General features: G+C 39.9%; 1 protein-coding gene across 21 annotated transcripts in view; it reads left to right on the forward strand.

The window, feature by feature from the left end:
- Positions 1-14,359, forward strand: part of DPF3 (double PHD fingers 3) — a 285,381-nt gene that overhangs the window by 119,357 nt on the left and 151,665 nt on the right. Inside the window, exon 1 of one of the 21 annotated variants that reach the window (XM_086319931.1) lies at positions 10,491-12,249. The exons of the other annotated variants lie outside the window; for them this stretch is intronic. The gene's annotated coding sequence lies outside the window, so the exon portion shown is untranslated. Of the gene's footprint in view, positions 1-10,490; positions 12,250-14,359 lie in introns of those variants that run through there. 21 annotated transcript variants of the gene reach the window in all.

The following is a 14,359-nucleotide window of genomic DNA, read 5'->3' on the forward strand; positions in this document are numbered from 1 at the left end:
CACACAACATATGAGATCTTAGTTCCCTGACCCAGGATCAAACCTGTGCCCCCTGCAGTGACGCACAGAGTCCTAACCACTGGGCCACCAGGGAGCTTCACCCTTCATTCCTTGAAGGATATTTATTTTGTTGTTGGATATAAAATTCTGGGATGAGAGTCCTTTTATTTTAACACTTAAAAAATGTCTTGCTTCTTCCTTTCAGCCTCAGTAGTTTGTGATGAGAAATCTGCTGTCATTCAAATTATTTTCTCTTGAAAGTAAGGTGTCATTTTTCTCTCATTGATTTTGAGTTCTTCTTTGTATCTTGTATTTCTTTGTGGGACTTTGTAGTTTTTCATTTGTCTCAGTCATTAACAATTATTTGTTTGAAACATTCTTATGATGGTGACTTTAAAAATCTTGTCAGACGATTCTAACACGTGGTGGTGTTTCCGTGTTGAAGTCTGTCGTCTTTTCTCACGCGAGTTGAGATTTTCTTGGTTCTTCATAGGAGTGATTTTGATTGAATCCTGGACATTTTGGCTGTAATGTTGTGAGACTCCAGATGTTATTTAAATCTATTTTCACACACCTCCTCTGACACTGTGCCGACAGGGGAAGAGAGGTGCCCCTTGTTGGATGGATGTGGAGGTCCAGGTTCCCCATTCAGTCTCTGTTGACACCCCAGAGCGGGAGGAGTACCTCATTATTGCTGGGTGGAGGTGAGAGTTCAGACTCCCCACTAAGCCTTCACCAGTGCCTCCCTAGTTGGGAGGAGGAAGCATGCCTTATTACTGGTCCCTACACAGCCTCCACTGACGCCATGGGGTGTCACTTGCCCTCCTCTGACACTAAACCAGCAAGGATATTAGGATGCCCTGCTGGACTGGCTCTTCCCTGGTCCTTCAGCTAGAGAGAGCAGGATTTTCTTGGGGCTTTTTTGGGTCTACCTTTGTTGGTGTTTCTGGATAATCAGCTTTTCTACAACTCAGTCTGGTGTGTATAAAACAAAACAAACAAATACCCAAAACTTGCCGCCCTGTCGTTTCTTGGGTCTGAAAGTCCCTAGCTGATCATTCTCTTTACCTTTCAGTATCTTACTTTTGTTGTATAAACAATGTCTAGGAGTTTTAGTTGGGCTTAGTGGGAGGAATATGGGAGAGTATATCTACTCTGTCTTTCCAGAAGCAGAAGTCCCTGGGTTGCTTTTTATATATAAAAAAAAAAAAGTTAACAACTTTATTGAATTATAACTGACATACAGCAATCTGCACATATTTAACATGTGCAATTTGACAAGTTTTGACATGTATATACCTGTGAAACCCTCACCACAATCAATATAATGCACATATCTCTGACTCCCCAAAGCTTCCCTGTGTCACTTGTAATCCCCCCTTTTCTTCCTCCTCCCTCTACCTGTCACCTCTCCCAAACCCTAGTCACGCTTTCTATACTGGAATCATACAGTATGTACTTCTTTTTTTGGTGACTGGTGGATAAGGTCCTGACTTCTTTCACTCAGCATAATTATTTTGAAATCACCCATGCTCTAGCATGTATCAATGATTTATTTGTTGTTTATGCTGAGTAATATTCTATTATATGGCTACATCACAGTTTATTCATCTGTTGGTGGACATTTTGATTTGTTTTTAGTTTTTGGCTGTTATAAATAGAGCTGCTGTGAACATTTGTGTGTAGGTCTTCACATGGACGTATATTTTCATTTCTCCTTGGTAAAGTACCTAGGAGTGTACTGGCTATAAGGAAGGTCTGTATTTTACATTTTAAGAAACTGTCAGGCTGTTTTTCAAAGTGGTTGTATCATTTTATATCCACCCCAACAATGTACAAGAGTTCCAGTTCCTTCATATTCTTGCTAACACTTGGTATGGTCAACTTTTTAAAGTTTTAGCTATTCTTATTTTTATACAGTGGTATCTCGTTGTGGTTTTACTTTGTATTTCCCTAATTAATGATGTTGAAGATCTTTATATGTGCTTATTTTACCATCCTTTGGTAAAATGTTCAAACCCTTGGACCATTTTAAAATTGGGTTGTTTGTTGGTTTTCTTATTAATGAAAATAGATAGTTCTTTATATATATTAGATTCAAGACCTCTCCAAATTTGTCCTTCTTTTTTGAAGTTGTTTTGGCTACTCTAGGTTCTTTGCACTTCCATATGAATTTTATAATCAATTTGTCAATTTCTACAAAAAACATGGTGGAATTTTGATTGAGATTGTGTGGAGTCTATAGATCAACTTGGGGGAAACTGACATTTCTTAATGTTGAATCTTCCAACCCATGGATATAATGTATCTCCCCATTTATTATTATTATTTTTCATTTTTCTGATCAATCACTTTTAGTTTTCAGTGTACAGGTCTTTCACATTTTTGTCAGCTTTATCTCTATATACTTAATATTTTTGATGATATTATAAATAGATTTTTTTTAATTTAAATTTTCTGATTTTTCTTTGCTAGTGTACAGAAATGCAACTATTTTTGTGTATTCGCTTGTGTCCTACAATTTTGCTATACTCATTTATTAGTTCTAGTAGCTTTCTATAGATTGCATAGCATTTTCTCTATAGTTGATTATGCTAGTGAATGAACAAAGCTTTTTGATATAGATGTGTTTTATTTATTTTACTTGTCTATGTAAAGTGACATATTGTCTATGTAAAATTACAAGTACTATCTATGTAAAATAACAAGTATTGTACTGGAATGTCCAGGACAATATTAAGTAAACGTGTTAAGAGTGAACATCCTTTTGTTGTTCCTGATCCTAAGGTGAGAGTATTCATTCTTTCATTTTTAAGTACGATGCTAGCTGTAGTTTTGTTTGTTTTTGCTGCACCACACGGCATGCAGGATCTTAGTTCCCCAACCATGGATCTAACCCTGGCCCCTTGCACTGAAAGCATGGAGTCTTAACCACTGGACTGCCAGGAAAGTCCCAGCTGTAGGTTCTTTATAGCTGCTCTTTATCAAATTGAGGATGCTCCTATCTCTAGTTTGACAGTTATTTAAATCAGTATTTGGTATTGGTTTTGTCAATTGATTTTGCTGAGTCTATTAAGATGATCATGTGATTTTGCTTTTGTTAATTGTTAATATGATGAGTTATACTGATTGGTTTTTGAATGTTAAACTAACATTGCATTCCTAGGATAAACCCTACTTTGTCATGACATGTTATCCTTTTATATATTGTCAGATTCACTTTGCTAAAGTTTAATTAGAACTTTTGCATCTATCTTTATGACAGATATTGGTCTATGGTTTGTTTTTTTTTCTTCTCCTTGTTGTGTCTCTGTCTGGTTTAGGTATTTGGATTGGTGTTGGCTTCGTTTAATGAGTTGGGAAATATTCTCTCCTTTTCATTCTTCTGGAAGAGTTTATATGTAGAATTGATATTAGTAGCTGTAGCATGCAGACTCTGTAGCTGTGGCTTGCAGGCCCCAGAGCGCATGGCCCTTGGCGTTGCGGCACTTGGGCTGAGTATTTGTAGCACACGGGCTTAGTTGCTTGGCAGCATGTTGACTTTTCCCAGACCAGGGATAGAACCTGTCTCCCCTGCACTGGCAGGTGGATTCTTACCCACTGTGCCACTAGGGAAGTGCTAAATTTAATTTCTTTAATAGATATATAGGGCTATTCAGGCTATTTTATCTTCAGTGAGCCTTGGTAGTTTGTGACTTAAAGGGACATGTCCACATCATCTAAGTTATGCAAAATGAGTTGCATAAGATTGTTCATACTGTTGTTGTATTATCTTTTTATTATGTGTAGAATCTGTTGTGGTGTGTCTTCTGTTATTCCTTATATTGGTAAATTTGAATTTTTTCTTTCACCTGATCAGTCTGATTAGAAGTTTATCGATTTTATTGATTTTTTTGAAAGAAATAGCTTTTGGTGTGAGTGACTTTCTCAAATTTTTCTGTTTTATATTTTATAGTTTCTGTTCTGATCTTTAGTTTTCCTTTCTTATATTTTACTTTGGATTTAATTTGCTCTTCTGCTTATTTCTCAAAGTAGAAACTGAAGTAAATGATTTGCAGTCTTTCTTCTTTTGTGATATAATTTCTCCCTAAGAATGAGGGTTTAGCTCATTCTTTAGCCTTGTTTCATAAATTTTGGTATTGTTTTCATTTTATTCAATTGAAATGTTTTCTAATTTCCCATTTTATTTCTCCTTTTGTCCATAAATTATTTAGAAGTATGTTATTTAGTTTCCAAACAGTTGGGAGATTTTCCAGAGATATGCCTTTTATTTATTTCTACTTTAATACCATATGGTCAGAGAATGCTCTGTATGACTTGGATCCTTTTAAATTTACTGAGACTTGTTTTATGACCCAGAATATGGCCTGTCTTGGATAAATGTTCTCTTTAATCTGGAAAAGAATGTGTATTTTCCTATAAGTATCAATTAAATCAAGTTATTGATAGTACTGTTCAAATTTTCTACATTCTTACCAATTTTTATATTTGTTCTGTAAATTATCAAGAGAGTAAATTGAAATTTCCGACTGTAATTGTGAGTTTTACTATTTTGTCTGGTGATTCTTTTAGTTTTTGCTCTGTATATTTTGAAGCTCTATTATTAGATACATAAACATTTAGGATTATTATGTTCTCTTGATAAATTGATTGCTTTGTCATTTTGTAATGACCCTTGAAATATGTTAATATTCTTTATTCTGAAATTTGCTTTCTCTAATATTAATATAGCCATTCCAGGTCTACTTTGATTAGCATTAAAAAATGGTATATTTTTTTCATCTTTTACTTTTAACTTATTTGAGACTTTATGTTAAAAGTAGATTTTTTAATAGGTAGTATTTGGCTATGTCTTGCTTTTTAAATGTAATTTGATGATCTTTTTTTTGTTAATTTGGGTATTTAGACCATTTAAATTTAATGTGCTTATTTTTATAGTTAGGTTTAAATCCTAACTATAAAAATATCATTTTGCTATTTGTTTCCTATTTATCCATCTGTTTGTTTTTTTTTCTTATTTTCTTTCAGGGATTAATTAATTTTTTTGACTCCATTTTCTCTCATTTTTTGGCTTATTAACTAAAACTCTTTCCTTTGTTATTTTAATGTTTGCTTGGTGTTTATAGTATGCACGTTTAACTAATTATAGTTTACCTTTAAGTGATATTATACTGCTTGGTGAATAGTGTAAGGACTACAATAGTATGGTGGTAAACAGAATAATACTATCCTACCCCAAAGATGCACATAGCTTAATCCCTGGAACCTGTGAACATGTTATTTTACATGGCAAAAAGGACTGTGTTAATGTGATTAAGTTAATGAACTTGATATAGAGAGCTTATCCTAGATTATTCAAATGGGCCCAATGTCATCATAAGGGTCTTTAAAAGAGGGGGCAGGATGGTCAGAATCAGAGTAGGAGATGTGACAGCAGAAGCAGAAGTTGAAGCGATGCAACAGAGGCAGGGGCTACCATCCAAAGAGTGTAGGTGGCATCTAGAAGTCTGAAAAGGCAAGGAAGTAGGTTCTCCCTCAGAGTCTCCAGGAGGGATGCAGTTCTGCTCACACCATGATGTTAGCTCATTCAGTAAGACTAATTTTGGAATTCTGACCTCTGGAATTATAAAATAATAAATTCATATTGTTTTAAGACTCTCTGTGGTGATTCTTTACAGCAGCAGCATTTGGAAACTAATACAAGTGTACTTTAACATAAAAGTATTGACTATTGACCTTTGTGCAATTGCTGTCATACATTTTATTTTTATATATGGTGTAAACCTCATATTACATTGTCATTATTTTGTTTAGTCCACATCTTTTAAAGAATTTTGAATAATAAGAAAAACTTCATTTATGATTCAGTTCAGTTCAGTTCAGTTGCTCAATCGTGTCCAACTCTTTGCGACCCCATGAATCGCAGCACGCCAGGCCTCCCTGTCCATCACCAACTCCTGGAGTTCACTCAAACTCATGTCCATCGAGTCGGTGATGCCATCCAGCCATCTCATCCTCTATTGTCCCCTTCTCCTCTTGCCCCCAGTCCCTCCCAGCATCAGAGACTTTTCCAATGAGTCAACTCTTCGCATGAGTTGGCCAAAGTACTGGAGTTTCAGCTTTAGCATCATTCCTTCCAAAGAACACCCAGGGCTGATCTCCTTCCGAATGGACTGGTTGGATCTGCTTGCAGTCCAAGGGACTCTCAAGAGTCTTCTCCAACACCACAGTTCAAAAGCATCAATTCTAAGGCACTCAACTTTCTTCACAGTCCAACTCCCACATCCATACATGACCACAGGAAAAACCATAGCCTTGACTAGACGGACCTTTGTTGGTAAAGTAATGTCTCTGCTTTTGAATATGCTGTCTAGGTTGGTCATAACTTTCCTTCCAAGGAGTAAGCGTCTTTTAATTTCATGGCTGCAATCACCATCTGCATTGATTTTGGAGTCCCCCAAAATAAAGTCTGACACTGTTTCCCCATCTATTTGCCATGAAGTGATGGGACCAGATGCCATGATCTTCGTTTTCTGAATGTTGAGCTTTAAGCCAACTTTTCACTCTCCTCTCTCACTTTCATCAAGAGGCTTTTTAGTTCTTCTTATATGATTACTGATATACTAAAAGCCATTTCTAATGTTCTTCATTTCTTTGTGTAGATCCTTAATTAGATCTAGTATCAATTTTCTTCTGCCTAAAGTTTTTTAACATTTCTTGTAGTCTAGGTCTGTTGATGATTAATTCTTTCAACTTTTGTGTATCTGAAAATATCTTTAGCTTGCTTTAGTTTTTTAAAAGTTATTTTTGCTGGGTATAGTCTCTAAATTGACACGTTTCTTTTTTCCCTTTCAGTATTACAATGATTGAACTACTATTTTCTTGTTTGCAGAGTTTCTGATGAGAAATCATCCTTATCTTTGTTCCTTTATTTGTAATATAGCTCTTTTCTCTGGCTACTTTTAATGTTTTCTCTTTATCACTGTTTTTGAGCAATTTTGACTGTGATATACATTGCTACAGTTTTTTTTTTTTCATGCTTCTTATACTTAGTTCTGTTGGAGCAGCAGGTTTATAGTTTTCATCAGACTGAAAATATCCAGCCCTATTTCTACAAATATTTTTTCTTCCCTCTCTTCTCTTTAGGGATGCTAATTAGACACATAGTAGGTTGTTTGAAGTTGTCTCACTATGCTGTTCTGCTTTTTTTTTTTAAATTCTCATTTTCTCATGGATTTTTATTTTAGATTTTAATTGCTATGTTTTTAAGTGTTCTAATCTTTTCTTCTCTAATATCTAATCTGACCTTAATTCCATCCGGTATGTTTTTAATCTCACACATTGTAGTTTTCATTTTTATAAGTTAAATTTGAGTCTTTTAAAACAGACTGTTTAAGCTTTTAAACATGTGGAATATAAATAATAACTGTTTTAGTGTCTTTCTGCTAATTCTAACATCAGTGTCAGTTCTGGGTTGGTTTTAATTGTTTTTTTTTCCCCTCTCATTGTAGGCCATTTTGTAGCTTCTTTACATGCCTTGTAATTTTGAATTGGATGCCCAACATTGTGAATTTTACCTTGCTGGGTACTGTATATATTTTTCATTCCTATAGATATTCTGGAACTTTGTTTTGAGTCACTGTCAAGTTACTTGGAAACAGTTTGATCTTTTCTTGTCTTACTTTGAACTTGAACAGTGCTTAATCTAGGGCTGATTCCCCATTAGCAAGGCAAGACCATTCTCTGTACCCTGCCCAGTGCTCCATGAATCATGAGGCGTTTCCAGTGTGCTGGTGGGAACAGACTGTTCCCAGCCCCTAGTGCACACCAGGCACACCTATGTTCTTTCAGGTGGTTCTTCTCTTGGCATTTAGTAGGTTCCTCACAAGCATGCTGTGATCAATACTGAGCTGAATACTTGAAGGAGACCCTTTGTGTATCTCCACAGTTCTTTCTCTGAGCAGCTTTCTTGTGTTTGCTGTTCTTTTTTTTTTTAATTATTTTTAAAGTGTTTATTTATTTATTTAAATTTTGGCCGCACGAGGTCTTTGTCGCAACACATGGACTCTGCATTGTGGCACGTGGGCTTTCTTTTGCTGTGGCACACAGACTTAGTTGCTCTTTGGCATGTGGAATCTTAGTTCCCCAACGAGGGATTGAATTCACATGCTCTGCATTGGAAGGCAAGTTCTTAACCACTGGACCACCAGGGAAATCCCTGTTGACTATTCTTTTCCTTAAATTCTAGTCACCTTGGTCTTCCCAGACTCTCAGCTCTTTCTTTTCAACTCAAGAAGTCAGCTGAGTTCTACCCATGTTCCTCCTCGATGTGCTGCACTTTGGAGACTCTCAAGCGAGTAAGCTAGGGCAATCACAGGGCTCACCTTGCTCATTTTCAGTATCTAAAGGATCACTGTCCTTCATCGCCTGATGTCCAGTATCTTGAAAACTCTTGTTTCATTTTTTTTCTATCTTGGCTTCAGGTGGGAAGGTAAACCTGGCCCTTGATATGCATCTTAGCCAGAGGCAGATGTTTGCTTTTCTTGTTCAATCACTAAGGTGTGTCCTGCTCTTTGTGACCCCATGGACTGCAGCACACCAGGCTTCCCTCCCTGTCCTTCACTATCTCCCAAAGTTTGCTCAAATTCATGTACATTGATGCCATCCAACCATTTCATCCTCTGTCACCCACTTCTCCTCCTGCCCTCAATCTTTCCCAGCATCAGGGTCTTTTCCAGTGAGGAGGCGCTTCACATCAGATGGCCAAAGGATTGGAGCTTCAGCTTCAGCATCAGTCCTTCTAATGAATATTCAGGGTTGATTTGCTTTACGATTGACTAGTTTGATCTCCTTGCAGTCCAAGGAACTCTCAAGAGTCTTCTCCAACACCATAGTAAGAAGCATCAATTCTTTGGTGCTCAGCCCTTTTATGATCCAATTCTTACATCCATATGTGACTACTGGAAAAATCATAGCTTTGACTATATGAACCTTTGTCAGCCAAATGATGTCTCTGCTTTTTAATATACTGTCTAGGTTTGTCATAGTTTTCTTCCAGGAAGCAAGAGTCTTTTAATTTCATCACTGTAGTCACTGTCTTCAGTGATTTTGGAGCCCAAGAAAATAAAATCTGCCACTGTTTCCATATTTCCCCTATTTGCCATGAAGTGATGTGACTAGATCCCATGATCTTAGTTTGCTTTTATATTTTAATTTTCCTTTGTAATAATATCAAATATTTACTGGTTTTAAAGTCAAATCTACAAAGCATGGTATATTCAGAGAGTTTAGCCCTCTTCTATCTCTGTTCTTTTATCCTGTTCCTTTCCTCTTTCTATTTTCTTTTCCTTTTCTAAGAAAAGACAACTTTCTTTTCTTCTTGTTACTATTATTATTATTATTTTTGTTCTATCTGTAAGCAACTTTAAAAAATAGTTTTTGGTTTATCTTTCCATTAAAAAAAAAGCCATGTAAAAACACAGTATGTATGCATCTGTGTGTGTATATCCCCATTTGTTAAAGAAATGATAATATAATATGCACACTATTCTCTACCTTACATTTTTCACTTAATGATATATTCCATTGCAGTGTATACTCCCCTGCCCCCACTATCTCCTCCCCCCACTTCTTTCCATAACTTCATTATAGTCCATTATGAGGCTGTACCATTATTTATTCAACCAGGTCCCTATAATGGACATTGAATTGCTTTCACCTTTTTTCTAGTATTGAATATACCACGATGAATGCATGTTTTTGTATTTTTGTGTGTGAATCTGTGATAGAGATTCCTGGAAGTGGAATTGCTGGGTCAAAGGGCAACATGTATGCAGTTTTGTTAGATATGCCAAATTCTCTTTCATAGTGTTAGTTGCTCAGTCATGTCCTACTGTTTGCGACTCCATGGGCTGTAGCCTTCCAGGATATTCTATCCATGGAAGTCTCCAGGCAAAAATACTGGAGTGGGTAACTATTTCTTTCTCCAGGGGATCTTCCCCACTCAGGGAGTAAATGTGGGTCTCCTGCGTTGCAGGTGGATTGTTTACTGTCTGAGACACCAGAAACTCAGACAGAGGGTTGAGCCCTTTTGCATTCTCACCAGTGGTGGATGAGATTGGTAGACATATTTCTAACAATAAAATATTTCAGCAGCATAGGAGACTGCTTCGTGGAAGGGTAAGGACTAGAATTATTGAAACAGAGGCCAGAGTGGAGACTCAAGTCAGGGATAGTGTAGAAGCAATTCTTGTGTCTGGTAAGAATCAGATTCAATAACTTCTAAGCTCCCGTTCCATGTTATAATGTTGATACTGTAAAAATTTCTGACAAATTTAGAAAGAATGTCCTAGTCAGTATCTGATTCTCCACACATTTTATATACTCTACTATAATGTTTTGTATTACCAAGATGCATTTCCCCATGAGCAATTTTAGTTGGTGATGTGATAGGAAAGAAGAAATAAATTCCACAAGAAGTGGCTTGATGAGGGTGGGTAGGAGGGCCAGAGTTCCTTTCCTGAGCGTTTTGGCTCTGTGTTTCAAGCCTGCTGCGTATGGACCGGCGATGGAATGGCTGTTGTCACAGTGAGATAGCAGTGACCGTGAGATGCTAGCCTGGAACAGATGAAGAGCTCAGTGAATGTTAGCTACTGTCCTGTGGCAGGTTTTTTTTTTTTTTGACCTGGACCATTTTTAAAGACTTTTTTGATTTTGTTACAATTTTGCTTCTGTTTTATGTTTTGGCTTTTTGGCCACAGGCATGGGTGTGGGATTTTGCTCCCCAGCCAGGGAGTGAGCCTGCGCCCCTGCACTGGAAGGCAAAGCTGTAACCACGGGAGCACAAGGCAAGTTCCGCTGTGTCAGGTTTTGAGTGTGATGAGACCAGTGAGGGACTTCGGGGAGATCTCTGGGCCAGAAGAAGCAGGCAGCATTCTGGATTTGAGGTCTACCTTGCCTGCACAGTCCTGTCACATGGGACACTGCACTTGAATGTTATGAGGGACTTTGGGGAGATCTCTGGGCCAGAAGAAGCAGGCAGCATTCTGGATTTGAGGTCTACCTTGCCTGCGCAGTCCTGTCACATGGGACACTGCACTTGAATGTTAGAGAGGAGCTCCCAAGAATAGGAGGGGAGGCTGGGAGGGGATGTTTGGCGAGCCAGATGGAGAGCCATGCTGGCTGCTGGCTGAGCTGCCAGGTACCCAGGACTCCAGACTTTCAGGGAAGAGAAAAGGCACTGTGGCCTGGGATAGTTCAGGAATGCTTTACTGAAGAGATAGTCCATGCGATCCGGGCAGCTCTTAAATAAGCCAAGAGGAGAGAGGAGGACAGAGCACCAAGAAGTGACGCAGCTGTAAGTGCTTGGGAAATACATCTTCCCTGCCCCTCAAGCCCTACCTGGGGCTTATTACTCATCCTTCCAGCTCTGCAGACTTGGTCCAAATTGTCATCTTCAGCCACAAACAGTGCACCTATCATCTGTGGGCCCTGGGGAAATAAACATGAGTAAGATCTGATCTAGTGCCAAGTTCCTTATGTGGGAGGTTTTCAAACTACAGCTGCCTTGGTGAATCTCTCCTATTCTGCTTGGAAGGATTGGGCTGGACCCCTTTTCAATACCGACTTCTGCAGTTCTGACGCCCTGTCTTGGTGGAGAGTCCCAGGCTCTCGGGCAGGTGCAGTCACCGCCTCTTTCCTCTACTCTTAATGCCCTCTGGTTCTTCGTTCTCTCAGCTGGCTCTCCTCCGAACCCAAGCAGGTGGGTGGGATGGGCGTTCGGGATGCAGATGACACCTGTCCACTCTTGGGATCAAGGGTCGACAAACTGGCATAGGTAAACAACAGGAAGGTAGATTTTGATTTCAAATAAGGACGAGGTGAAACTGTCACATCGACAGTGACCGACAGTGGGGCAGTGTGTCCTGTGAAGCAATGAGTAGGGAACCTCGGGCCACTCTCTGAGCTGCTGTGGGCAGAGCCCTTCTCTGGGTGGGCTTGAACTGCCACAGCTCAGCTCTGTTCTGGGGAAGAGGAAGATATTCTGATTCTTCTTTTCAAATCTGTTCCCATCCCATTTCATCTTCTGAATTCTTAATGGCTCATGCTGTGTCTGTCAGAGAGGCTCATAACACTCAGGATCCACCTGCTGAACGTGGGCCATGCATGTGACAAGCAATTTACATGTGCAGGCACCCAGCTCATCCTGCTGAATCTTCCTATGGAGCCAGTTCTTCCCGCAGCCAGTGGGTGAGTTCCTGAGTGGCTGTGTGTGTATGTGTGTGTGTGTGTCTGCCATGCTCACACTTGTATATAAGTGTGCCTGGAGTTGCAGCTCAAAGTAATAGCAAAACAGTTTGCTCAGTGGGGTGTGTGAGTGGAGGGATTGCTGTGGTCTTGGTTACTGGGAAGGCTGGTCACCTCCTCTTGTCTCCTGCCTTCCTCTCCTCTATATCCATCTCATTTCCCTCATCCCCAGACTTCCTCCTTCAGGTTAATTTCCCCAGCTGCAGCTGTGCTTCCCTTTTCCCCACCCCCTCCTCCATCCTACCACACAGACACATGGGCTTTGAGTTATGTGCCTCCTGTTCTAATGAGATAAACAACATAATTCTCATGGGGCTCTGCTCATCCCTGTGTAAGTGGAACTCCAGGGCTGAATGTGTTGCCCTATAAAGGCACCCTGGTACTTGTCAGCCCAGGGAGGAGGGCAAGGAAGGGTGCAGGAGCCCTGAGAGAGCTCTTAGGGGCATTTGCTTGTTGATAGGAGTTGAAGCAGGCATCAAAGGGGAGCCCGTTGCCCCCCTTGTGGCTAGAGGAGCAAAGAGCAGTCATGTCATGCCAGATGGGGGCCACATGGGCAGAGTCCAGGCTTGTTTAAGTTAGCTAACTCCTGATAATTAAGAACTGATGTCTGTATGAGACTTCATGTCTATAAAGAGCTTCTTCTTGAATATAAGCTAATCCCCCAACAGTCCTTGTAAGGTAGGTATTATTATCACCTTTATCCTAAGGCAAGGAGACAGGCTCAGAGAGGTATGGTGAAATTCCCAAGGCGACTCGAATCGGGGTATGAGGACTCCTGCTTATCCTCTGCACCGTGGGGCTCCTCCATCCACCAGAGAAAGTTACAGAAGGAAATAAAGACAGCCCCTTCTTCTGGGCATTCAAAGTACTTCCTAAAATGGACTCCCTCGGGAGAATGGACCTGTAGCTGAGTGGCCCGAGGCAGCTGACCAGGCAGTGTGGTGATGGCAGCCTCAAGGAGGGTGGATGACTTGGACAAGGGCTAATGATTTCAACCTCCGGTCACTTAGACCTTTGTGAGAGTGCTGGTCAGGACCAGTTCCTTTTCATAAACCTGTTTTTGGTCAGAGTGGAAATACCATGAAAGCAGCCTGTGGGGCAAGAAGGAGCCTACAGCACAGAGACTCCCTTCTTGGGGTGGGTGGGGTGGGTTTTGTGTTCAGTGCAACAGGTCCCTCTTGGATGGTTTGGAGGCGGGTGGAGGAGTCTCCTGGAGTCAGAAACAGCAGGAGCCAAGGGTCATCCACTTCCTGTGTTTCTGAAACTCAACCATTCTGGTTGAGAATGCCAGGCACTGTGCTAAGCTTTGGGGATACTTGAGATGGACATGACTCCTGCCACCTTGCATCTTATTAAACCAGTGGGGATGACAGTCTAGTAAGCAAGCAGTTAATGACAATGGCTTGGGAAAACTACAGGAAACCTTGGGAACCTACTGGAAAAATGATTAGACTGGTCTTGGTACATCAGAGGGAATATCCAAGTAGTAACTTTTTGGTGCTTAGACATCCAGAGTTTCTTTGTCAGACAGTATGACAGTCTGTAAAGTGTGTTAAAACAAAGAGGTGTTCAGTTCCCCCCAAACCTCCATGTGGACGGGGTAGCTCTGGCATGGTTTGGGGCATTGGTGTTAGTAGTAAGTTCTCCAGGTAATTTTTGGCTTCAGCCTGGAATAAGAATTGCTCATCCAAGATGAGGGGGCATTTTAAGGACAAGTTCTGGGATATGGAGCAGCAGGCCAGCCCTTATACTTGGCCTTCTCTGGGATCCTGGGGAACACCGGCCCCAGCAGTGGCCAAAACATCTGGAAGGGACTCCAACTCAATGTACCCATTTATAGGAATCATAAATTCATTCACTTTTCAAACAAAACAAAATTTTGTCTCCTTTAATGCTGGAGTAGTCACCTCAGCTCTGGACCTAAACCAGTGTATGGGTATAGATGACAACACAAATGAAAAATGAATGAATGGAGGTATAACAGTGAAACTTTTGTAGGTTTTTCTCTAAAAAATGCAAAAATGAAGACATTTTTTCTCTCAGCTTTTATTAT

Source organism: Bos grunniens, chromosome 10, assembly GCF_055505025.1.
Source record: "Bos grunniens cultivar Pamir isolate PY7600 chromosome 10, Bosgru_T2T1.0, whole genome shotgun sequence".
NCBI classification, from domain to species: Eukaryota; Metazoa; Chordata; class Mammalia; order Artiodactyla; family Bovidae; genus Bos; species Bos grunniens.